This window comes from Balaenoptera physalus, assembly GCF_965194825.1.
Source record: "Balaenoptera physalus genome assembly, chromosome: 13".
In the NCBI taxonomy this organism is placed as follows: Eukaryota; Metazoa; Chordata; class Mammalia; order Artiodactyla; family Balaenopteridae; genus Balaenoptera; species Balaenoptera physalus.
Window position 1 is genome coordinate 36,452,851 of NC_138892.1, and position 27,310 is coordinate 36,480,160.

The 27,310-nt window shown below is 35.3% G+C and overlaps 1 protein-coding gene and 1 long non-coding RNA gene across 5 annotated transcripts in view; one reads left to right on the forward strand and one right to left on the reverse strand.

Moving 5' to 3' along the window:
• Positions 1-27,310, reverse strand: part of TMTC2 (transmembrane O-mannosyltransferase targeting cadherins 2) — an 874,097-nt gene that overhangs the window by 181,394 nt on the left and 665,393 nt on the right. The gene's annotated exons all lie outside the window — the stretch shown is intronic.
• Positions 1-27,310, forward strand: part of LOC309640462 — a 263,908-nt gene that overhangs the window by 82,124 nt on the left and 154,474 nt on the right. The window lies entirely within an intron of this gene.

Consider the following 27,310-nt stretch of genomic DNA (forward strand, 5'->3'; position numbering starts at 1 on the left):
GTCAAGCAAGGCCATGCTCTCTGAAGGTTCTAGAGGAAGATCCTTTCTTGCCTCTTCCTTGATTCTGTTCATTGTTGGCAATCTTTGGCATTTCCTAGTTTGTAGATTCATCACTCAGATCTCTGCCTCCTTTGTCATAGGGTGTACTTCCCTCTGTGTGTATTTGTCTTTGTGTCTCTTCCTTTCTTCTTATAAGGACACTAATCATATTGGATAAAGGGCTCATCCTAATCCAGTGTGAATTCATCTTAGAAAACTATATCTACAACAACTCTATTTCCAAATAAGGTGACATTCTGAAATTCTGGAAAAGATATGAATTTGGTGGTGAGGAGGGTGCTATTCAACCTAGTATACCATTTTGAATAAACCTCTTTCTAAGCTGTGCTAAGGCTCTGGTACCTATCTGTAATAGCAAAAGGAACCACTACGAGAATAGTCTGTAACAGAAATCTTGCAGAAGCTTTAAAATCACAGCATTAATTTTTCTGAATTCAAAATGAGGATAGTATCTTCTTACCCTGAAAGTCTAATATTATATGCAGGTGATAACATATGTGGAAATTCCATAATTTTTTCACATGGAGGATATTGCAAAACTCCTTGTCATAAAGCTAGTTTGTGGCCCACTCTCTTGTAAATATATACAGAATCCAGATTATTTTTCCTTAACCTTGCTCATATGTAAAGCCTTATGAAACTTCTCTCTAGTCCCCCTGCCTTGGGAGCTCTTTCTGCAGCTGTACACTGATTAAAAGGGCATTTTGTTATATAGAGGAAGTCCAGAACACATGGAGATTGGGAGTGTTTGTGGTCTTGCCCTTTTCCCAGATTAGGTTAAGTAAATCTGGGCCCAGCAGCTTCAGAGGAGGACTCTACTATTTATTCTTATCCTTGTAGGAAAGTGCCTGTTCATCCTTGTTTTCTGTCACTAAGCTAATTGCCTATCCATGACTAAACAATTTCTCCCTGGACCCACCTCAATTTCATAGTAACTCACATTCTTAGAAAATAGCCATTGATGAGGAACTTTGCCAAAATCTAAATGAAGTCTAAATAACACATATTCCCTAACCCTCACTAATTCATTATTTTAGTAATCCACTCAAAGATCTATAGTAGTCAAGCATGATTTCATTTTACTAAAACCAGGTTCATTTCCTACTAGAAGGTCATATTTATTTATGCTTTCAGCATTCTTACTTTTTATCATAGATTCTACTGGCTTATTGGCTCCAAACTTTACACTAGATAAAACATAAATAGTCCTAGAGAATTATTTACATTTAAAATGTCAATAGAGTTTATATTTATACATCACTACATATTATTCACATAAACCTTATAAAAATATATTTCAAGAAAGAAAAGTAAAATCACCCCAGTTTCCTCAGTCAAAACCAAGGCATGAGCAAACTAAATAAGTAAAACGTTCATGACAACATAGATTATTCAAAGACAGAATTGAAAGACAGAATTATCACTATTAAAGATAAATTTCCCCAAGACTAGAGATATTCAAGCATATGGTGCAGATAAACAAAGTGTCCTAGAAGATGAAGAAACTGAGGATGAAAGTGAAAGCAAAAGAGTAGCAAAGTATGTTAGATCACCTTTACGATTCTGAGATTTTGTGATTCTATTAAATTATTCCATATTATCTCTATAGACTCCTGCTTATTTCACAAGAGCATAGCTCCCCCCTTAAAAAACAATGTTATTTTATTTTGTTATATTACGTATGTCGTGTAGTAAATGCTTAACTATTTTCTAGGAAACTAGATTTTACTATATCTGTTTTCTTATCTAGTAGCTTGGAAAATACTATTACTACCCTACATTATGTTTAAGAATAATGTTCTCTATTTTAAAACCATTGCACTAACATATTCCCAAGAGTTGAAATTGTTTCATGAATCATAGCAATTCCTTCTAGGTCAAAACTGGCAAACAACGGAACAAATATCTCTTTGTGCTCTCATAATTAAATCTTTTTTGTGTGATTTGTCAAAGATATGTGCCCCAGAAAGGGCATCTGTAGTTTTTTCACTTAGCATGAATACTCTAAAATATTATTCCTCTTTCCAAACCACCTTGACAACTAACTGAACTAGTCAATTACTTTGTCCAATTAGAATTCAGAAATTCACATTTGCATTTACCAATAATTTACCATTTCTTTCCTTCCAACTCTTTCTACTACTTGAAATCTGCTTTTATTTCTTTGATTTTGATTCCATGATTGTCCTTTCACATGGCATTTTTTTTTAACAACACTCGATACAAAGTGATAATAGAGACTATCTCTAATAACTGCCTAAGAGATTTAAATTCAGTTTCTTTTCCTCTTTATAAGGCCCATACTAGATTAACATATTTTTTTTCCTATTCCAGTCACTGGTTTTCCTTCTGCATAATTATTCTTTTAATTATACAATACATGAATGTCATTCTCATAAAAAACTGAAATGTTACAGAAAAACTAAAATCCCCTTCATATCATCGTCCATACCACTCCTCAGATGTAACCATCATTTTTTACATAGATACTCTATTGTATTTCTGTGCATTTATACCCATATATGCACCCATAGAAAATACATAGTATGGTTATGTGGCTTTAAAAAACAAAACAAAACAAAGTCTTAGAGATCTATCACAATACCTCTTTCTTTTCAACTCTTACATCATAATCCATACAATGGACATATTATTGTTTATCTATTCTCTTACTGGTGAGCATTTAGTCAATTCAAAATGTGTATCAATAGTGCTATGGTGAATATCCTTATACCTGCTTTCTTAAGCACACAGCATTTAATATTCCCTCCCTTCTCTTCTTTACCTGATGTTCTATTAAATGTCTTTCAGGGTATCTCAAATATTACTGATCTCTGGAACTCTGTATAATAGTATTTTTTTTGACTCTCCTTAGAATATGGTTGACTTTTCAGTTTGACACTTAACGTAGCCCAGTTTCTTTTACAGTTATTTGTAAAATATCCAGATAATTTTGGATATTCTTCTACTTCTTGGGATATCCAGATAATTTTCTTAAATTTCATCCATTAATGAAATCTTTATAAGCATGTTCTATGTCACAAAGAACTGTTTTAAGTACTAGGAATGCAGCAAGAAACAAAACAATATAGGCTCTTCCATATGAAAAAAAAAGGACCATCTCCTATATCTTGATTCTCTTCTAGTGCTGAGCATAATGTCATAATTGATATTAACGTCCAATAAATCTTTGGTAAGGCTGACTTATGCTCATGATATGATATAAATAAATGAGCTAAGATAACTATATACATAGTGTGATAGTTAATTTTATGTGTCAACTTGCTTGGGCCATGGTGCCCAGCTTTGTGGTCAAACATTATTGTGGATGTTTCAGTATGGATGTTTTTAGAAGAGATTAACATTTAAATCACTGGATTTTGAATAAAGCAGATTGCTCTCCATAATATGGGTGCACATCACCCAATCAGTTGAAGACCTGAATAGAACAAAAAGCCTGACATCCCCCAAGCAAGAGAAGATTCTGCCAGTAAATGTCCTTTGAACTTGAACTGCAGTAGGTCTTCTTCCCTAAGTCTTCAGACTAATGAACTTTGGGCTTGAATAGATTTTGGACATGCCAGCCTACATAATAACATAAGTCAATTCCTAAAACAAACACCCATGTGTACATGCATGCACACGCGTGCACACACACACACACACACACCCTATTGTTTCTGTTTCTCTGGAGAACCCTAACTAATACACAGAGGGAAAATAGTGAAATAGTTTAGCTTTTACTCTGGGACCATGAAGAGGCTTTTTATTGATAGTAACCTCTATTATTGCTGCCCCTCCCTTTCTGAGGATGGCCAAAATCAGACTTGACTATGTACTTAGTAGGAACCCTTCCCATGGGAAAATTGTACTTCCCCACTCTTTTAACAAAATAAAGCTTGCCCATGTCACTCACTTTGGCCAACAAATGAGTATCATCTATGCCATTTGCAAGTATATGCTATTTTCCCTCTGCCACACAAGCAGCACGTCACAGAAAGAAGACTCCTCCTTCATACTGAACCCCAGAGTGAAAAGGCCTAGAAACTAGAGCTGTGACTAATTTATAAGTGCTGAACATAAATGTTAACAAGAGATAGGCCTTGCTTGTTTTAATGATTTTGCAACTTCCATTATTATAGAAAAAGTAGCCTTAATGGACTAGTACGGGTGACCCTTGAGCAATGAGGTGGTTAGGTGTGCCAACCCTTTGAAGAGTCAAAAATCCCCATATAATTTATAGTCAGCCCTCCATATATATGCTTCCTTCATATCTGCAGTTCCACATCCATGTATTCAGCCAAACATGAATTGTATAGTATTATCATATCTACTATTGAAAAAAATCTGTGTAAAAGTAGACCCTTGCAGTTCAAACTCATGCTGTTCAAGGGTCAACTGTACTGTCTCAGTGGATTATTGAACTAATGCCCTCACCCGTCACCAAAAAACTTTATAAAAAAGATTTTGTGTGTGGATGGATGGATAAAGAAATGTATTCCTCCTCCCACTCTAGGGAGACGGTCCACATATATCTCATTGAATTCTTAAATGGTTTTGTATTTAAAAAGATTAATAATCACTGCAAAATACAGGCTGGAAAAGAAAGAAGATGTTCACAATAAGTTGTGACAAGTATTCGAAGGAAGAAGCCTTCAGTAGCCTTCAGTAGACATCTGCATTATTCTGATTTACTCTGTATTTTAGAAGTTCTCATATGAGGAAAAAAAATTACTGTGCCTGCTTAAGGCATACAGCTCTAAGACAGAATTCACTCTGCTAAAGCATATGGGAGGCACTTGTGACAAAGATAAACATGGTCCCTGGACTACTGAAGCCTGTATTCTAGAGAAAGACTATATAAAGCTAGAGGTTTTTTTAGCATAGGAAATAAAGTAATTCATGGATCTAAATGTCAGCCTTCCTAAGAGTAGTAAATATTAGTTAAAACCTTGACATTTCCTGTCAACTCTGCCCATTCCCTATCTATCCCTTACTGATTATCAGGTTGTGAGCTAGATGAACAAAGACTAATGTGGAGCTGTTTAATATGAAAAAAAATAGTATAAATTTTTAATAAAAACACATTTACTAAAATTTATATATATATATGTAATTTCTGTATCTTTGTCAACCACTATGTTGAACATAAAATACATACTCAGTGTTCTTGAATAAATTTCATTTTTCATTCACCCATCAAGTCCCTAAGAATAGTACCTAGCAAACTAGGTGTTGGTTTGCATCAGTGACAGAGTTAGAATCACATGAATATAATGTATGTGGAAAGAAACATGTAAACCATGAATTACCAATGCTTATAGGCATCAATAGTAGCATAGGTAATTCTAAAGAAATAGTGGAGATTCCATTCATACCATTCACTCATCCATTTCTTGGGGGAGAGGTAAGGTAACCCTCAGGGCACTACCAAAACAATATAGAACTGCTGGCAACTACTTAAGATGTCTAAGGCTGCTATTTAAGTGGGGGCAGACGGAGCCTTGCTGGGAATTTTACAGGAAATCCTAGAGAATTACATGACTAGGGAACTTCGAAAATCTCCAACAGGACATATTCTGGAGTACTGAAAGGATGTACACATGTCTAGGAGAGACCTAGGACAGAAGAAGGCAGCAATTGCTCACCTGTGGTTGATATTGAGGCCTGCACAATCGTTGTGAAAAGCTAACCCTGTCCTGTAAAATGTGAGAAGTTTGAGGTGAACCTTCTTACACAGAACCCTTTGGGAAAGTGTGGAAAACATACAGGTAAGGCATTTAAGGAAAAGTGACTGATGATTGACAGAACATTAAATTATACTGACCTAGGTGTGACCTCTAGAAAGCAGGTTTAAAAATAAAAACAAGAATTTAAAAACAAAAAGCTAGTAGAAAACTTAGTGTCTACATACCACAGGGAATACAGAAGCAAAAGAATTAGTCCAGGAAGGTTGCTAAACAATAGGCAGCAACAAGAAAAAAAAAAAAAAAAAAACCAACAATAAGAAGTGCTAGAGAGTGGAGAAATTTCATACCAGAGTTGATACATTTCTAAAATGCCCAGTTTCAATCAAAACTTATGAGACATGCAAAAAAAAGTAAAGTATGCCACAGCAATTGGGGGAAGCAGACAAAAGAAAATGTCCCAGAGGGAAGCTCAGATATCGGAATTAGTAGACAAAGACTATTATCAGCTATTATAACCATGTTTTAGATTTTTTTTTAAAGAAATGCCTAACGCATAAAAGGAACGTAGGATCATGACATCTTGTCAAAATAGAGAATATCAATATCAAAAAATAGTCCTAAAAATTATAAAAAAGACCAAATAGAAATTCCACAGTAGCAAGTACAATAACTGAAAAGTTCACTGGAGAGGCTCAACAAAAGATTCAAACTTGTAGAAAAAGAATCTTTGAATTTGAAGAGACGTCAATTTAGACTTTTCAGTCTGAGGAACAGAATCAAAGAATAATCAGTAAAAATGTACCAAGCCTCAGCAATCTATGGGTTACCACCAAATATACAAATATACACCTGATGAGAATCCCAAGTGAAGACAAATAAAGTAGAAAAAACATTTGAAGAAATAATAGCTAAAGACCTCACAAACTTGGTGAAAAATATTAGTCTACTCATTCAATAAGTGTGAAAAAATAAAAGAGATACACACTTACACACTCCTTAGGCAAACTGGCAAAAGTCAAAGACCGAGGGAGAATCTTGAAAGCAGCAAGAAAATAATGAATTATCACATACAATGTACCCTCAGTAAGATTAATAGCTCACTCCTCATCAGAAACCATTGAACCAAGAGGAAAATGGGATAACATCTTCATAGTTTTAAAAGAAAAACTGTCAATCAAGAATTCAATATGCAGACAAATTCTTATTCAAAAATGAAGCAGAAATTAAATCACTCTCAGATAAACAAAAACAAGAGTATTCACTGCTAGCAAATGGGACCTATAAGAAATATTAAAGGGAGTCCTTCAGGCTGAAACAAGAGGGCATTTGATGGTAATTCAAATTCAGACAAACAAATAGAGTACCTGTAAGAGTAACTGCATAGGTATTATAAGAATCGTATGATATATATGATAATATATTTTTCATTGTGTCTATTCCCTTCTATCTATTTTAAAAGATAACTGCATAAATAGTTGTAAAACATTTTTTTAACATCTTTATTGGAGTATAATTGCTTTACAATGGTGTGTTAGTTTCTGCTTTATAACAAAGTGAATCAGCTATATATATACATATATCCCCATATGTCCTCCCTCTTGCGTCTCCCTCCCACCCTCCATATCCCACCCTTCTAGGTGATCACAGAGCACCAAGCTGATCTCCCAGTGCTGGCGGCTCCCCACTATCTAGTTTATGTTTGGTAGTGTATATATGTCCATGCCACTTTCTCACTTCGTCCCAGCTTACCCATCCCACTCCCGATGTCCTCAGATCCATTGTCTACGTCTGAATCTTTATTCCTGTCCTGCCCCTAGGTTCTTCAGAAACATTTTTTTTCTTTTTAATATTCCACATATATGTAGTAGCATATGGTATTTTTCTCTTTCTCACTTACTTCCCTCTGTATGACAGACCCTAGGTGGATCCACCTCAAATAACTCAATTTCATTTCTTTTTATGCCTGAGTAATATTCCATTGCATATATGTGCCACATCTTCTTTATCCATTCATCTCTCAATGGACACTTAGGTTGCTTGCATGTCCTGGCTATTGTAAAGAGAGCTGCAATGAACATTGTGGTACATGACTCTTTTCGAATGATGGTTTTCTCAGAGTATATGCCCAGGAGTGGGATTGCTGGGTCATATGGTAGTTCTATTTTTAGTTTTTTAAGGAACCTCCATACTGTTCTCCATAGTGGCTGTATCAACTTACATTCCCACCAACAATACAAGAGTGTGCCCTTTTCTCCACACCCTCTCCAGCATTTATTGTTTGTAGATTTTTTGATGATGGCTATTATGACCACTGTGAGGTGATACCTCATTGTAGTTTTGATTTTCATTGCTCTAATGATTAGTGACGTTGGGCATCTTTTCATGTGCTTTTTGGCCATCTGTATGTCTTCTTTGGAGAACTGTCTATTTAGGTCCTCTGCCCGTTTTTGGATTGGGTTGTTTGTTTTTTTGTTATTGAGCTGCATGAGATGCTTGTAAATCTTGGAGATTAATCCTTTGTCAGTTGCTTCATTTGCAAATATTTTCTCCCATTCTGAGGGTTGTCTTTTTGTCTTGTTTATGGTTTCCTTTGCTGTGAAAAAGCTTTTAAGTTTCATTAGGTCCCATTTGTTTATTTTTGTTTTTATTTCCATTTCTCTAAGAGGTGGGTCAAAAAGGATCTTGCTGTGATATATGTCAAAGAGTGCTCTGCCTGTGTTTTCCTCTAAGAGTTTTATACTGTCTGGCCTTACATTTAGGTCTTTAATCCATTTGGAGGTTTTTTCTGTGTATGGTGTTAGGGAGTGTTCTAATTTCATTCTTTTACATAAAGCTGTCCTGTTTTCTCAGCACCACTTATTGAAGAGATTGTCTTTTCCCCATTGTATATTCTTGCCTCCTTTATCAAAAATAAGGTGACCATATATGCGTGGGTTTATCTCTGGGCTTTCTATCCTGTTCCATTGAACTATATTTCTATATTACAGTACCATACTGTCTTGATTACTGTAGCTTTGTAGTATAGTCTGAAGTCAGGGAGCCTGATTCCTCCAGCTCCGTTTTTCTTTCTCAAGATTGCTTTCGCTATTTGGGGTCTTTTGTGTTTCCATACAAATTACGAAATTTTTTGTTCTAGTTCTCTGAAAAATGCCATTGGTAGTTTGATAGGGATTGCATTGAATCTGTAGATTGCTTTGGCTAGTAGAGTCATTTTCACAATGTTGATTTTTCCAAACCAAGAACATGATATATCTCTCTATCTGTTTATATTATCTTTAATTTCTTTCATCAGTGTCTTAGTTTTGTGCATACAGGTCTTTTGTCTCCTTAGGTGGGTTTATTCCTAGGTATTTTATTCTTTTTGTTATAATGGTAAATGGGAGTGTTTCCTTAATTTCTCTTTCAGATTTGTCATCATCAGTGTATAGGAATGGAAGAGACTTCTGTGCATTATATTTGTATCCTGCTACTTTACCAAATTCATTACCTCTAGTAGTTTTCTGGTAGCATATTTAATATTCTCTATGTATAGTATAATATCATCTGCAAACAGTGACAGCTTTACTTCTTCTTTTCCGATTTGGATTCTTTTTATATCTTTTTCTTCTCTGATTACTGTGGCTAAAACTTCCAAAACTGTGTTGAATAATAGTGGTGAGAGTGGACAACCTTGTCTTGTTCCTGATCTTAGAGGAAATGGCTTCAGTATTTCACCATTGAGAAAGATGTTGGTTGTGGGTTTGTCATATATGGCCTTTATTATGTTGAGCTAAGTTCCCTCTATGACTACTTTCTGGAGGGTTTTTATCATAAATGGATGTTGAATTTTGTCAAAAGCTTTCTCTGCATCTATTGAGATGATCATATAGTTATTATCCTTCAATTTGTTAATATGGTGTATCACATTGATTGATTTGTGTATTGCAGAATCCTTGCATTCCTGGGATAAACCCCACTTCATCATGGTGTATGATCTTTTTAATGTGCTGTTGGATTCTGTTTGCTAGTATTTTGTTGAGGATTTTTGCATCTATGTTCATCAGGGATATTGGCCTGTAGTTTTCTTTCTTTGTGACATCTTTGTCTCATTTTGGTATCAGGGTGAAGGTGGCCTCATAGAATGAGTTTGGGAATGTTCCGCCCTCTGCTATATTTTGGGAAGAGTTTGAGAAGGATAGGTGTTAGCTGTTCACTAAATGTTTGATAAACTTCGCCTGTGAAGCCATCTGGTCCTGGGCTTTTGTTTGTTGGAAGATTTTTAATCACAGTCTCAATTTCAGTGCTTGTGATTGGTCTGTTTATATTATCTATTTCTTCCTGGTTCGGTGTCAGAAGGTTGTGCTTTTCTAAAAATTTGTCCATTTCTTCTAGGTTGTCCATTTTATTGGCATATAGTTGCTTGCAGTAATCTCTCATGATCGTTTGTATTTCCGCAGTGTCAGTTGTTACTTCTCAATTTTCATTTCTAATTCTATTCATTTGGGTCTTCTCTCTTTTTTTCTTGATGAGTCTGGCTAATGGTTTATCAATTTTGTTTATCTTCTCAAAGAACCAGCTTTTAGTTTTACTGATCTTTGCTATTGTGTTTCCTTCATTTCTTTTTCATTTATTTCTGATCTGATCTTTATGATTTCTTTCCTTCTGCTAACTTTGGGGGTTTTTTCTTCTTCTTTCTCTAATTGCTGTAGGTGTAAGATTAGGTTGTTTATTTGAAATGTTTCTTGTTTCTTGAGGTAGGATGGTATTGCTACAAACTTCCCTATTAGAACTGCTTTTGCTGAACCCCACAGGTTTTGGTCATCGTGTTTTCATTGTCATTTGTTTCTAGGTATTTTTTGATTTCCTCTATGAATTCTTCAGTGATTTCTTGGTTATTTAATACTGTATTTTTTAGCCTCTTTGTGTTTGTATTTTTTACAGATTTTTTTCCTCTAATTGATATCTAGTCTCATAGCTTGTGGTCGGAAAAGATATTTGATATGATTTCAATTTTCTTAAATTTACCAAGGCTTGATTTGTGACCCAAGATATGGTCTATCCTGGAGAATGTTCCATGAGCACTTGAGAAGAAAGTGTATTCTGGTGTTTTTGGATGCAATGTCCTATAAATATTTAGTTCATCTTGTTTTATGTGTCATTTAAAGTCTGTGTTTCCTTATTTATTCTCATTTCTGTTTACTGGTAAAAGTGGGATGTTAAAGTCTCCTACTATGATTGTGTTACTGTCAATTTCCCCTTTTATGACTGTTCAGATTTGCCTTAGGTATTGAGGTGCTCCTATGTTGGGTGCATAATATTTAAAATTGTTATATCTTCTTCTTCGATTGATCCCTTGATCATTATGTAGTGTCCTTCTTTGTCTCTTGTAACATTCTTTATTTTAAAGTCTACTTTATCTGATATGAGTATTGCTACTCCAGTTTTCTTTTGATTTCCATTTGCATGGAGTATCTTTTTCTGTATCCTCACTTTCAGTGTGTATGTGTCCCTAGGTCTGAAGTGGGTCTCTTGTAGGCAGCATATATACGGGTCATGTTTTTGTATCCATTCAGCCAGTCTGTGTCTTTTGGTGGGAGCATTTAATCCATTTACATTTAAGTTAATTATCAATATGTATGTTCCTATTACCATTTTCTTAATTGTTTTGGGTTTGTTATTGTAGGTCTTTTCCCTCTCTTGTGTTTCCTGTCTAGAGAAGTGCCTTTAGCATTTGTTGTACAGCTGGTTTGGTGGTGCTGAATTTTCTTAGCTTTTGCTTGTCTGTAAAGTTTTTAATTTCTCTGTCAAATCTGAATGAAATCTTTGCTGGGTAGAGTAATCTTTGTTCTAGATTTTTCCCTTTCATCACTTTAAATATGTCCTGACACTCCCTTCTGGCTTGCCGAGTTTCTGCTGAAAGATCAGCTGTTAACCTTATGGGGATTCCCTTGTATGCTATTTGTTCTTTTTCCCTTGTTGCTATTAATATTTTTTCTTTGTATTTAAATTTTGATAGTTTGATTAATATGTGTCTTCACGTGTTTCTCCTTGGATTTATCCTGTATGGGACTCTCTGTGCTTCCTGGACTTGATTAACTATTTCCTTTCCCATATTAGGGAAGTTTTCAACCATAAGCTCTTCAAATATTTCCTCAGTCCCCTTCTTTTTCTCTTCTTCTTCTGTGACCCCTATAATTCGAATGTTCGTGCGTTTAATGTTGCCCCAGAGGTCTCTGAGACTGTCCTCAATTCTTTAAAATTTTTTTTCTCTATTCCGCTCTGAGGTAGTTATTTCCACTATTTTATCTTCCAGGTCACTTGTCCGTTCTTCTGCCTCAGTTATTCTGCTATTGATTCCTTCTAGAGAATTTTTAATTTTATTTATTGTGTTGTTCATCATTGTTTGTTTGCTCTTTAGTTCTTCTAGGTCCTTGTTAAACGTTTCTTGTATTTTCTCCATTCTATTTCCAAGATTTTGGATCATCTTTACTATCGTTACTCTGAATTCTTTTTCAGGTAGACTGTCTATTTCCTCTTCATTTGTTTGATATAATAGGTTTTTACCTTGCTCTTTCATCTGTTGTGTGTTTCTGTGTCTTCTCATTTTGCTTAACTTACTGTGTTTGGTGTCTCCTTTTCACAGGCTGCAGGTTCATAGTTGCTGTTGTTTTTGTTGTCTGCCCCCAGTGGCTAAGGTTGGTTCAGTGGGTTGTGCATGCTTCCTGGTGGAGGGGACTGGTACCTGTGTTCTGGTGGGTGAGGCTGGATCTTGTCTTTCTGGTGGGCAGGACCACATCCGGAGGTGTGTTTTGGGGTATCTGTGGCCTTTTTATGATTTTAGGCAGCCTCTCTGCTAATGGGTGGTGTTGTGTTCCTTTTTTGCTAGTTGTTTGGCATGGGGTGTCCCTCACTGTAGCTTGCTGGTCATTGAGTGGAGCTGGGTTTTAGCATTGAGATGGAGATCTCTGGGACAGCTTTCGCTGTTTGATATTACATGGAGCCGGGAAGTGTCTGGTGGACCAATGTCCTGGACTTGGCTCTCCCACCTCAGAGGCGCAGGCCTGACACCCAAGCCAGATCACCAAGACCCTGTCAGCCACATGGCTCAGAAGAAAAGGGAGAAAAACAGAAAGAAAGAAACAAAAAATAAAATAAAATAAAAGTTATTAAAATAAAAAATAAAAAAATTATTAAAAATTAAAAAATTTAAAAGTAATTAAAAAAAGCAAGGAAGAAAGAAGAGAGCAAGCAAACCAAAAAGCAAATCCATCAATGATAACAAGTGCTAAAAACAATTTTCATATCAGACAAAATAGACTTTAGAACAAAGACTATTACAAGAGACAAAGAAGGACACTACATAATGATCAGGGATCAATCCAAGAAGAAGATATAACAATTATAAATATATATGCACCCAACATAGGAGCACCTCAATAAATAAAGCACCTGCTAACAGCTAAAGAAGAGGAAATCGACAGTAATACAAGAATAGTGGGGAATTTTAACACCTCACTTACACCAATGGACAGATCATCCAAAATGAAAATAAATAAGGAAATAGAAGCTTTAAATGACAAAATAGACTAGATAGATTTCATTGATATTTATAGGACATTCCATCCAGAACAGCACATTACACTTTCTTCTCAAGTGTGCACAGAACATTCTCCAGGATAGATGACATCTTGGGTCACAAATCAGGCCTCAGTAAATTTAAGAAAACTGAAATCATATCAAGCATCTTTTCTGACCACAATGCTATGAGATTAGAAATGAATTACAGGGGGAAAAAACCATAAAAAACACAAACACATGGAGGCCAAACAATACGTTACTAAATAACCAAGAGATCACTGAAGAAAGCAAACAGGAAATCAAAAAATACCTAGGGACAAATGACAATGAAACATGATGATCCAAAACCTATGGGATGCAGCAAAAGCAGTTCTAAGAGGGAAGTTTATAGCTACACGAGCCTACCTAAAGAAACAAGAAAAATCTCAAATAAACAATCTAACCTTACAACTAAAGGAGCTAGGGAAGGAACAAACAAAACCCAAAGCTGGCAGAAGGAAAGAAATCATAAAGATCCGAGCAGGAATAAATGAAACAGAAACAAAGAAAACAATAGCAAAGATCAATAAAACTAAAAGCTGGTTCTTTGAGAAGATAAACAATATTGATAAACCATTAGCCAGACTCATCAAGAAAAAGAGGGAGAGGACTCAAATCAATAAAATTAGAAATGAAAAAGGAGAAGTTACAAGAGACACCACAGAAATACAAAGCATCCTAAGAGACTACTACAAGCAACTCTATTCCAATAAAATGGACAACCTGGAAGAAATGGACACATTCATAGAAAGGTATAACCTATCAAGACTGAACCAGGAACAAATAGAAAATATGAACAGACCAATCACAAGTAATGAAATTGAAACTGTGATTAAAAATCTTCCAAGAAATAAAAGTCCAGGACCAGATGGCTTCACAGGTGAATTCTATCAAACATTTAGAGAAGACCTAACATCCACCCTCCTCAAACTTTTCCAAAAAATTGCGGAGAAAGGAACAGTCCCAAACTCGTTCTATGAGGCCTCCATCACCCTGATACCAACACCAGACAAAGATACTACAAAAAAGAAAAATTACAGACCAGTATCAGTCATGAATATAGATGCAAAAATCCTCAACAAAATACTAGCAAAAAGAATTCAACAACACATTAAAAGGATCATACAGCATGATCAAGTGGGATTTATCCCAGGAATGCAAGGATTCTTCAATATATGCAAATCAATCAATGTGATACACCATATTAACAAATTGAAGAATAAAAACCGTATGATCATCTCAATAGGCGCAGAAAAAGCTTTTGACAAAATTCAACACCCATTTATGATAAAAACTCTTCAGAAATTAGGCATAGAGGGAACCTACCTCAACATAATAAAGGCCATATATGACAAACCCACAGCAAACATCATTCTCAATGGTGAAAAATTGAAAGCATTTCCTCTAAGATCAGGAATAAGACAAGGATGTCCACTCTCACCACTATTACTCAACATAGTTTTGGAAGTACTAGCCACGGCAATCAAGAAGAAAAAGAAATAAAAGGAATACAAATTGGAAAAGAAGAAGTAAAACTGTCACTGTTTGCAGATGACATGATACTATATAGACAGAATCCTAAAAAATGCCACCAGAAAACTACTAGAGCTAATCAATGAATTTGGTAAAGTTGCAAGATACAAAATCAATGCACAGAAATCTCTTGCATTCCTACACACTAATGATGAAAAATCTGAAAGAGAATTTAAGGAAACACTCCCATTTACCATTGCAACAAAAAGAATAAAATACCTAGGAAGAATCCTACCAAGGGAGACAAAAGACCTGTATGCAGAAAACTATAAGACAATGATGAAAGAAATTAAAGATGATACCAACAGATGGAGAGATATACCATGTTCTTGGATTGGAAGAATCAATATTGTGAAAATGACTCTACTACCCAAAGCAATCTACAGATTCAATGCAACCCCTATCAAATTACCAATGGCATTTTTCACAGAACTAGAACAAAAAATCTTAAAATTTGTATGGAGACACAAAAGACCCCAAATAGCCAAAGCAGTCTTGAGGGAAAAAAAACGGAGCTGGAGGAATCAGACTCTCTGACTTCAGACTATACTACAAAGCTACAGTAATCAAGACAATATGGTACTGGAACAAAAACAGAAACACAGATCAATGGAACAAGATAGGAAGCCCAGAGATAAACTCACGCACCTATGGTCAACTAATCTATGACAAAGGAGGCAAGGATATACAATGGAGAAAAGACAGTCTCTTCAATAAGTGGTGCTGGAAAAACTACACAGCTATATGTAAATGAATGAAATTAGAACACTCCCTGACACCATACACAAAAATAAACTCAAAATGGATTAGAGACCTAAATGTAAGCCTGGACACTATAAAACTCTTAGAGGAAAACATAGGAAGAACACTCTTTGACATAAATCACAGCAAGATCTTTTTTGATCCACCTCCTAGAATAATGGAAATAAAAACAAAAATAAACAAATGGGACCTAATGAAACTTAAAAGCTTTTGCACAGCAAAGGAAACCATAAACAAGACAAAAAGACAACCCTCAGAATGGGAGAAAATATTTGCATATGAAGCAACTGACAAAGGATTAATCTGCAAAATTTACAAACAGCCCATTCAGCTCAATATCAAAAAAACAAACAACCCAATCCAAAAAAGGGCAGAAGACCTAAACAGACATTTCTCCAAAGAAGATATACAGCTTGCCAACAAACCCATGAAAGGATGCTCAACATCACTAATCATTAGAGAAACAGAAATCAGAACTATAATGATGTATCACCTCACAGCAGTCAGAATGGCCATCATCAAAAAATCTATAAACAATAAATACTGGAGACAGTGTGGAGAAAAGGGAACCCTCTTGCACTGTTGGTGGGAATGTAAATTGATACAGCCACTATGGAGAACAGTAGGGAGGTTCCTTAAAAAAACTAAAAATAGAATTACCATATGATCCAGCAGTCCCACTATTGGGCATATACCCAGAGAAAACCGTAATTCAAAAAGACACATGCACCCCAATGTTCATTGCAGCACTATTTACAATAGCCCGGTCATGGTAGCAACCTAAATGCCCATCAACAGATGAATGGATAAAGAAGATGTGGTACATATATACAATGGAATATTACTCAGCCATAAAAAGGAACGAAATTGAGTCATTTGTTGAGACTTGGATGGATCTAAAGACTGTCATACAGAGTGAAGTAAGTCAGAAAGAGAAAAACAAATATCGTATATTAACGCATATACGTGGAACCTAGAAAAATGGTACAGATGAACCGGGTTGCAGGGCAGAAATTGAGACACAGATGTAGAGAACAAACGTATGGACACCAAGGGGGGAAAGCCGCGGGGGGTGGGTTTGTGATGAATTGGGAGATTGGGATTGACATGTACACACGGATGTGTATAAAACTGATGACTAATAAGAACCTGGTGTTTAAAAAAAAATTAAATAAAATTCAAAAATTCAAAAAAAATAATAAAAAGACCATATTGAATATTCTCCAGGAGAGATCATACGCTGGGTCAGAAAACAAGCCTTAATAAATTTAAAAGAATTGACCTCACACCATTTATGTTCTGCAACCACAATGCAATTAAATTACAAATCAACAACAGAAGAAAATCTGTACTAGATACCACACTAAGCATTGAATATAACAACATGATGAATGCAACTTACCCTTGATAAACCTACAACTGAGGGAGGAAACAGACATTGTACCTCTTATGTTTAATAAAACTTAAATACATTTTAATCAAAATCTTGCCTCTGCAAGATTTAGTACATTTTAAAATATTTACTCTATAATCTAGTTGGCAAAACCAATTCACATAGTAAAATCAGTCAATCTTACTTTATGTCAGAAAAAAATTATGCTAACTTTATTTTTCAATTTAAGTTTAATGAATTTTACAAAATACACCAAAATAATTAGATGTAGTCAGATAGATAAAATATAGTAGTAAAAGGCATTATGTTAAAGTAGTGTTACAGATCTAATACAGTTAAATTTTTACAATTTAGAAAACTAATATATCAATATCTTGTTTCTTATTATTTTATAATAAACCAATGCAATGAGTAGCTACTATTAAAAATTATTTATGAGGTGAGGAATTCCTTTGGGGAATGTATTTGTTTGCACATGCATAAATTCCTCAAAACTGGAGTTGAGCTTTTATGAATGATTAAATAAGAAACAAGAACAAAAATTAACTATCAATTTCATTCTACATGATGACTCTACTTTCCTAGTTTCATTATTTTATTGTAGTAAGAACACTTAACATGAGATTTACTCTCTTAAAATTGTTGTGTACAATGCATTATTTTTGACTATACATACTGTGTACACAGATCTCTAGAGTTTATCTTACTTAACTGAAACTTTATGTCCCTTGACAAGTAACTCCTCATTTCCCCCTTCACCCAGCCCCTGGCAACCACCATTTCACTCTGGTGCTATAAATTTGACTATTTTACATTCCTCATATAAATAGAATTATGAAGTATTTGTCTTTCTGTGACTTGTTTATATCACTTAGCATAATGTTCACAAATGTTGTACCATATGTCAGAATTCCTTCTTTAAGGCAAAATGATATTCCATTATATGCACATACCACATTTTCCTTATCTATTAATCTGTTCATGGACATCTAGGTTGTTTCCACCTCTTGGCTGTTGTGAATAGTGCTGCAATGAACATGGGAGTACTGATATCTTTTTGGCATTCTGATTTCAATTCTCTTGGATAAATACCCAGAGGGGGATTTCTGGTTCTATGCGACAGTTCTATTTTTAACTTTTTGAGGAAACTCCACACTATTTTCTATAGCAACTGCACCATTTTGAATTACCACCAACAATGTGCATGGGTTCCAGTTTTCCACATCCTGGTCATCACTTTTTCCTTTTCTAATAGCCAACCTGACAGGGATGAATGGATATCTCACGGTGGTATGAATTTGCATTTCCTTGATGACTACTGACATTGAGCATTTTTTATGTACCTTTTGGCCATTTGTATATATTCTCTGGAGAAATGTATGGTCAGATCCATAAGCCATTATTTAATCTGGTTTTTAAATTTTTCCCTATTGAGTCGTCAAATTTCCTTGTATGTTTTGGGTATTAACCCCTTATATATGGTTTGCAAATATTTTCTCCCACTCCCTAAGTTGTCTTTTCACTCTGCTGTTTCCTTTGCTGTGAAGAAGTATTTTAGTTTGATATGGTCCTGCTTGCTTACTTGTGTTTTTGTTGCTGTGCTTTTGGTTTCATAACCATGAAATCATTCCCAAGACCAAAATCTGTAAGCTTGTCCCCTATTTTCTTCTAGAAGTTGTACAGTTTCAGGTCTTGCATTTAAGTCTTTAATCCATTCTGAGTTGTGTATAGTGTAAGAGCCCAATTTCATTCCTCTACATATGACTTTTCAGTTTTTTTCAACCAGTTATTGAAGAGACTATCCTTTCCCCATTGTGTTTTCTTGGCACTCTTGTTGAAGATCAGTTGACCTTATATGTTTATTTTGCGGCTCTCTATTCTGTTCCTTTGGTCTATATGTCTCTTTTTATTCCAGTCTTGTACTGTTTTGATTACTATAGTTTTGTAATATAGTTTAAAGTCAGGCAGCATGATGCCTCCAGCTCTGTTCTTTTTTAAGACTGATTTGTCTATTTGTGAACTTTTATGATTCTATATAAATTAAAGAATCATTTATCTGTAAAAAAAAAAATGCCATTGGAATTTTGATATATCACTTTGGGTAGTGCACATTTTAACAATATTGTTTTCCAATTCATGAGCACAGGTTGTCTTTCCATTTGTTTGTGTTTAATTTCTTTCATCAATGTTTTATAGTTTTTGATATAAATGTCTTTCACCTCCTTGGTTAAGTTTATTCCTAAGTATTTTAGTCTTTTCTATACTAGTGAAAATAAAATTATTTTCTTAATTTCTTTTCAGGTAGTTTGTTGTTAGTGTATAGAAATGCAACTGATTTTTGTATTTTGATTTTGTGTCCTGCAACTTTACTCAATTTGTTATTAGTTCTAAGAGTTTGTTTCTTTATGGAGTTTTTAGTGGTTTGTATATATAAAAGCATGTTATCTGTAAACAGGGACAATTTTACTTCTTCCTTTCCAATTGGGATGTCTTTTCCTTTTCTTGTCTAACTGCTCCAGCTATGACTTCTAGTCCTATGTTGAATAGAAGAGGTGAGAGTAGGCATTCTTATCTTGTTGCTGATTTTAGAAAATAAGCATACAGCTTTTCACCACTGAGTATGATGTTAGCAGGGGGATTTTCATATATGGCCTATATTATGTTGAGGTAGTTTCCTTGTAATCCTAGTTTGAGAGTTTTTATTGTGAAAAGTGTTGAGTTTTGTCAAATGCTTTTTCTGCATCTACTGAAATGTGTTTTAATTCCTTATTCTGTTAGGATGGTACATCATATTAATTGATCTTAATATGTTGAACCAATTTTGCATCCCAGGGATAAATTCCACTAGGCTATGGTGTGTGATCAACTTTTACATCTATGTTCCTCGGGGATACTGACCTGTAATTTTATTTTCTTGTGGCATCTTTGTCTGACTTTGGTATTAGGGTAATGCTGGCCTCATAAAATGAGTTTGGAATAATTCCTTCCTCTTCAGTTTTTTGGAAGAGTTTGAAGAGGGTTGGCATCAATTACTCTTTAAATGTTTGATAGAATTCATCAGTGAAACAAACAGCCTAGGCTTTTCTTTGTTGGTCAGCTTTGATAACTGATTTATTCTCTATATCAGCTATGGGTCTATTCATACTTTCTACTTCTTCATCACTTAATCTTTGCAAATTGTATATTTCTAGGATTTTATCCATTTCTTCTAGGAAATCTAATTTGTTAACATATAATTGTTCATAGTAGTCACTCATGATCTTTTCTATTTCCGTAGTATTAGTTGTAATGTCTCCTCTTTCATTTCTGATTTTAAGTGTTCTTTTTTCCTTAATTTAGCTAATGGTTTGTCAATTTTGTTTCATTTTGAAAAGGTAACTTTTAGTTTTCCTGATTTTTTCCTATTATTTTTCTATTTTGTTTATTTTTGCCCTAATCTTTGTTATTGCCTTCCTTCTGATAAATTTGGATTCAGTTTGTTCTTTTTCTAGTTCCTTGGCATATAAAGTTAGGTTGTCTGAGGTTTTTTTTTTTTTTAAGTAGGCACATATTACAAACTTCTCTCTTAGTACTACTTTTGCTGTATCTTTTATGATTTTTATGTTGTATTTTCATTTTTGTTTGCCTCAGGGTATTTTCTAATTTCCTTTTTGATGTCTTCTTTGGCCCAACGGTTGTTCAAGAGTGTGTTGTTAAATTTTCACATATTTGTGAATTTTCCAGTTTCCTTTTTCTATTGATATCTAGTTTCACTCCACTGTGGCCAGAAAAGACACTTGGTATGATTTCAATCTCCTTAAAATCTTAACTTTGTTAAGATTTGTTTTGTGAGCTAATATTTAATTTATCCTGGAGAAAGTTGCATAAGTGCTTAAGAATGTGTATTCTTCTGCTGTTGGGTGAAATGGTCTGTATATATCTATTAGGTCCAATTTGTCTATATTATCATTTAAGTATGTTGTTTCCCTATTGATCTGTCTAGATATTCTAGTTTTCTGTTTTTAACCAAAGAAAAAAGCATAATGTGCTGAATATTGTGTCTACTAGCTAAAAAATTTTGGATAAAAGATATTTGTCAAAAAAAAAAAGCATAAAATATTGGGCTTCCCTTGTGGTGCAGGGAATCCACCTGCCAGTGCAGAGGACATGGGTTCGATCCCTGGTCCAGGAAGATCCCACATGCTGCGGAGCAACTAAGCCAGTGCGCCACAACTACTGAGACTGTGCTCTAGAGCCCGCGAGCCACAACTACTGAAGCCCATGTGCCTAGAGCCCATGCTCCACAACAAGAGAAGCCACTGCAATGAGAAGCCCATGCACCGCAATGAAGAGTAGCCCCCGCTTGCCACAACTAAAGAAAGCCTGCACACAGCAGTGAAGACCCAGTGCAGCCAAAAATAAATAAATAAATAAATTTATGGGGGAAAAAAAGCATAAAGTATTAAGCATTTTGTAGAAGGAAATAACGTGAAGTTTGACTGTGATTGGGACATATTACACATGATTTGATAAAGATCCGTTTTTGCTACCTTTTAAAAATATACATATTAAGTCTTGAAAAAAAAAAATACAAGTTTTATCTTCGGACTTTATCCAGCATACCTAGATCATTTTTGTAACCCCAGAAAATACTTTAGTGATTTTTTTTAAAACTAACCTATTCTGCTTCAACTTTTGTGGCTGTTTTTATTTCTAACTAATTATACAACCCAGAGACTAGGGTCTAGAATAGTTAAGAACTGCTTATGTTTAGATACTTGAAAATGCCACTTTTAGCAGTTAGTAATTTTTGCTCCCAAGGACTCTTCCACCCAGGAAGAAAAAAAAAAGTATTTTTTAAAATGGTGGAAATGGGGATGGAGGTAAGGATAAGGAGGCAAATTATTAAAAAGAGAGTTGCCCTTATATTCAAGACCATATACGACCATATATCTGAATAGAGAATATCTCAAAAGACCAAATATCCAATTTGTAAAAATCATGCTTCATTCTGAAAAAGATAAATACACAAGGAAAGGAAAAATGGGGAAGCACTCAGACTTTAGGCTACCTTAATTAACCATTAAAGGATACCTCTCATTTGTTTGTATCCCAGAGGTTTTTATATACAGGAGCAATGCTCCATAGCAAGATTGGGGAGCAATAAAAGGGATGGTCAGAGGTTTGAGGATTATCTTACATCTGTAAAGGAAGAGCGCCATTGTGAGTCCAGGAATATCTCAGGCAGAATGATATTAGGAAAGAGAACATAAAGTTGATGTAGAAATTGCCTATGGAATTCTCAGTTGGATGACCACTGATTTAAAACATAAATTTTGGGAATGGGAGAAAGCTGATAAAAGAGGGAATAGAAGAGAAGCAGGAAGGAAAGAAGCAATGGCTTAACTTGGCAATAGGTCAGAGTCCAGCAGAAAGCTGCAAAGGGAGAAATTCATGATCCAGGAGTGACCAAGAACTTTTAACATCATGGTGGTTGGTTCCCAGGGATTCTTACCTCCTGGTATTCATATCCTTGTGTAACATCATTTTTTGAGTGAATACTGGACCTAGGGAGTTGCTGCTAACAGATAATACTTCAAAAGCGATTAGATGTCAATTCCAAGATTAGATACAAAAAGACTTTGACTTCAGTCCCTGTCTCTCCCTCTCACACACGTACACCTCACTGTGGGGGGAAACAAACTGCCATGTTGTTAGTAACTCCACACAGAGGTCTTCATGGCAAACAACTGAGGTTTCCCACCAACAAACAGCCAGACCTGAGGCCTGCCAACAGCCATGTGCATGAGCTTGGAGGCTTCCCTACTGAAATATCTATAGCCCCAGCCTGTCCCTTACATTGCAAGTATGTGAGAAACTTGGAGTCAAAGGCATATAGCTAAGCTGTGCATAGATTCTTGACCCCTAAAACTGTGAGACAATAAATGTTGTTTGAAGCTGCTAGGTTTTGAGGTAATTTGGTATACAGTGATGGATAACTAATACAGACATGATTATCTAATATGCTATATTTAAGTACTTACTTCAACTATCAAGTAAGAAACAAAAGACTAGTATAGAATTCTTAAGAATCAATATCAGAAATCTTATGATTTTTAACAAAAATACACAGATGTACACATACGTATGCAAAATAAAGTGAATTCTGAGAGCTAAAGTCTCTGATAAGGCTTTCTAATTCTCATCTATAAGGCTTTCTAATTCTCAGTTAAAGTCACCTTTCTTCATCTTCAGTTCATTCCCTTCTACATGTCCACTTTCATTTCCTGCAATGCAGACACAGTGCATACGTAGGCACACACACTGGAGAAGCATGCTATATCACTAGCTAGATTTACTGTTGCTGTTGGATATAGGTTAAGTGCTTTATGAAGCACCTGAGATGATTCACATCATAATTCAAATTTAGAAAAGATTTGCCATTTTTTGTTGTTTTCTACAACCATCCTGACCCATGAAAACTAATCTAAATAATTCTTGCCACAATTCCACCTATTTTTTAACCTATGAAATGAAATTACATACCTGTCATCAAAGAATTCAGAGGAAAAAAATGACTACATTTAATAAAGCTGATAAGAACGTCCCTTTATAGTATATTTGACTTCTGATTTCTTAGTTTTGATGAAATAATGTTTCCTATCCACAGCAGGAGCTCTCTTTTCATAATGTTCCAGCAAAATGTCAGCACCTCCCATGGAGATGGTTGTCAACTTTACATCCTGAGCAGAGATACTGAAACGATTGGGTTATTTATTTTAAGGCTTCAAAATACTGTGAGGTAACATTCATTCCACATGTCATACCTTACGAATGGTTTTATTTATTCATATAAACTTCTTTATAACACTGTCCTCAGATTCCTTGCTCTAAATCTCATTGCTTTATACCTTTTCTTTTTGACCTTTGAGTAATTCATATGGAATCCATCACACACTCATTCCACACCGCATTTCATACAATAAATAAGATTGTTTTAATCCTAAAATATATTTTAAGATATATGTTTATTATGAAAGAATTTCTTCTCTTGTGGAAGTGTGTACTATGCACAAACTAAACCACATTACTCACACTTAGTCTGTTCATCCATTTGGAATATGCTTATGTAGAAGAATTTTTCCATCAAATAAGAAAGAGCCACAGATTTTATTCCGAACGAAGGAATGCATTATACATTTAAGTAAATCTGACTCTGTTTAAACAGTCTCAATGCTTTTTAAAATTAAACTTGGCTGATTGTTTGTTTTCCAGGGTGATCATTAAAGGACAAAGCAAAATGTCAGCGCAAAGTGTTATTGGCAAGCTTTGCTAGTTTGCTTCTCTCTGTAAATGAGCAGCCAATGGAACTTCTGTGCTTATGACAGTGTTCCAAGCCATCTTGCTCAATCTAACATCCATTTATCTATTAAAGTCTTATTTATCATCAATTCATCCTCTTCTCTTCATGTCCATTGCAGCTACCTTACTTCAGACTCTAATCATTTTTTTCCTTTCTCTTAAATGTAAATGTTTTATATTTTGAAATAATTTCAAACATATAGAAAAGTAGCCAGAAGTCCCATATTACCTTCAACCATAATATCCAATTGTTAACATTTTACCACATTTGCCCCATTGTGCCCCCCTCTATATACATATATACATATATGTATATACACATAGACAATATGTATATATACATGTACATAGATACACACAAATATGTCTAAGTCCTTTCCAGAACCTTTTGAGAGTAAGCTGCAGATGTAATACCACATTATCCTTAAATACTTCAAACACTCCAGTGTGTATTTCTTTAAAACTAGAACACACATCTATATGAACTACCATATAACCCTCCTAATCAGTTATTCAACATTGATAACACTGCCACCTTTTCAGACCCCATTCCAAATTTGCTTACTGTACCACTGTGGTAGACCAAAGATGACCGCAATGACTTTGCTATTTCTCCCATCAAGATGTGTTGTCTAATTCCTCTACCCTTGAATCAGTTGACATTAATGATTGCTCATCAGTACTGTGTGTGATGTCCTGAGCTGCCATATAAAGAAGTCTGATTTCCTGAGACCACTATGCTGGAGCTGCCACAGGTAAGCTGTCCCTCTGAAATCCCCAGCTGAGCCCAGTCTTCCAACCATCCCTGCCAAGTCTTTAGAAGTATGATTGAGGCTGTACTGGGCCCTCCATTTCTGCCCACCTGCCAACGTTCAATACCACATTGCACAGAAGAATTGTTCAGGTAAGCCTGGCCAAATTCCTGACCTAAAAAAAATCATGAGATATAATACAATGGCTTTTGCTTTATATCACTAAGTTACGGGGAACACTTTCCCCCAGAAATAGATAAAACACCTCACAATGTCCCTTTTCTTGCTAGTCTAAGATCCTAGAAATATGCTTATACTTAGATATTGTGTATTATAGACTCCTTCAATCTGGAACAATTCCTGAGTCCTTCTCAGTCTTTCATACTCTTACAGTTTTGAAGAGAACAGGTCTTATAGCCTGTAGGATGGTTTTTAGCCTGGGCGCATCTACAGAGTCTTCATGACCAGACTCAGACCATGCACTGGGAGGGAAACCACAGAAATGATGCTGTGCTCTTTGTGGTACATCACATCAAGAAGCACACAATGTCAACCTGTCCCAAATGGTATCAATGCAGATGACCTGGTCTTAGTGGTGTCTAACATCTTTCTCCACCTTAAATTCACAATTTTCCTGATTGTAATGGATTAGTATTAGTATTGTAATGGATTAGGTGTTCCAAGATTACATTAATACCCTGTTCCTCAAATTCTACCTACCAGCCTTAGCATCCATGGACAATTTCCAACTGAATCAATCTCATCTGATGGCTGTCAAATGGTGATTCTCTATTTCCAACACTTACTTGAACTCTGAGGAATAGCTTTCCATTGCTCTGCCATTGACCTACTTGCTTGCTTAATTAATATATATTAGCATACATTAATAGGTTTTGTTTTATTAAAATAATTAATGACTATCATTGTTTTGATACTCAAGTCCCCTTCTATTCATCTATTGAGAGTGCCTTAAAACTGTTTATTTTATCATTTTGAGACATTTTATTTTTGAGGACTTACTTTTTTTGAATAACATGTTTAAGGCACATCTTGGACCTTCTCTGCCCCAACCTGTCATTAGCCATTTCTCCTTTAAGGGAGGATGATACTTAGAAAGCAAATTCTGGCCACTTGGGACACTCATTGCTCCTGAGACATCATTGTTTCTGAGCCCTCTCAGAACGAGAAAACATTTGTATTGCAGCTATATAATTACAACTATATAATATCACATATGTAATACATGTGCATACTAGGAGTTTACCTGATGCCCCATACTATCATCTAACAACCAAGAGTTCTTCCAAGTCTTCCCCATATGCATGATTGTATTATATCTCCTCCAGGATTGAGAAACTTGACTCAGTATATTTATTCATTTGCTCAATTTACTTATTTGTCTGATGTATCCCATCTTCCAACACATAAACCATCTCCTCCCATTGCTCCCCCTGCAGCAGCCCCACATGGTCCCATGTCCTCTTCTTCCAGGCCTGCCATCTCATGCATCCATGGAGCTCCTCAACTCTGGACTGATTCTTCATCTAGCTCCACAGTCCTCCCCCCTTGCTCCATGTCTTTGGCTGCAGTACTGACTGTGCCAGGAAGGAAGTAGAAGACAGTAAAAAAGGGGAAATGGGAAGTGAGGAGATGCCCTTGTTCCCTCTTGTGACACTGAATACATTCTTAACAGTTCTCCTTTTCCTGATTCATCCCCTATCTCATCTCTTTCTTATCCTACAAACTGCAGACAGAGCATTCTTAGAAAGAGTACGATGTGTAGTGATGAAAATAGGAAGTTGAAAATAAACATTCCGATTATGTCTTCTTACTCTTTCACTTACTTATTGTTACTATGGACCTTTGACTTATCGGAGCCTCGGTTTCAAATAGGGAAATAATGCTTATTTAGAAGACGCATTGTAAAGTTTCAGATTGAATATGAAGAATGCCAAGAACATAATTGTAGCTGTAGTGGCAGTTATAATTATCGTGAAAAATTCTAACATGATTCTGAAACTCCTGTTCAAAACACCTTAATGTAAAATACAATAAAAAATTTAAAACCTTTCAATATATCTCATCACCTACAGTATAAAATCTAAACTCTTCTGTGTTATTTTAAGAGATTTTCCATGAGCTGGCCTCAGCTCACATCTCCAGCCTCAAATCCCAACTCTCCC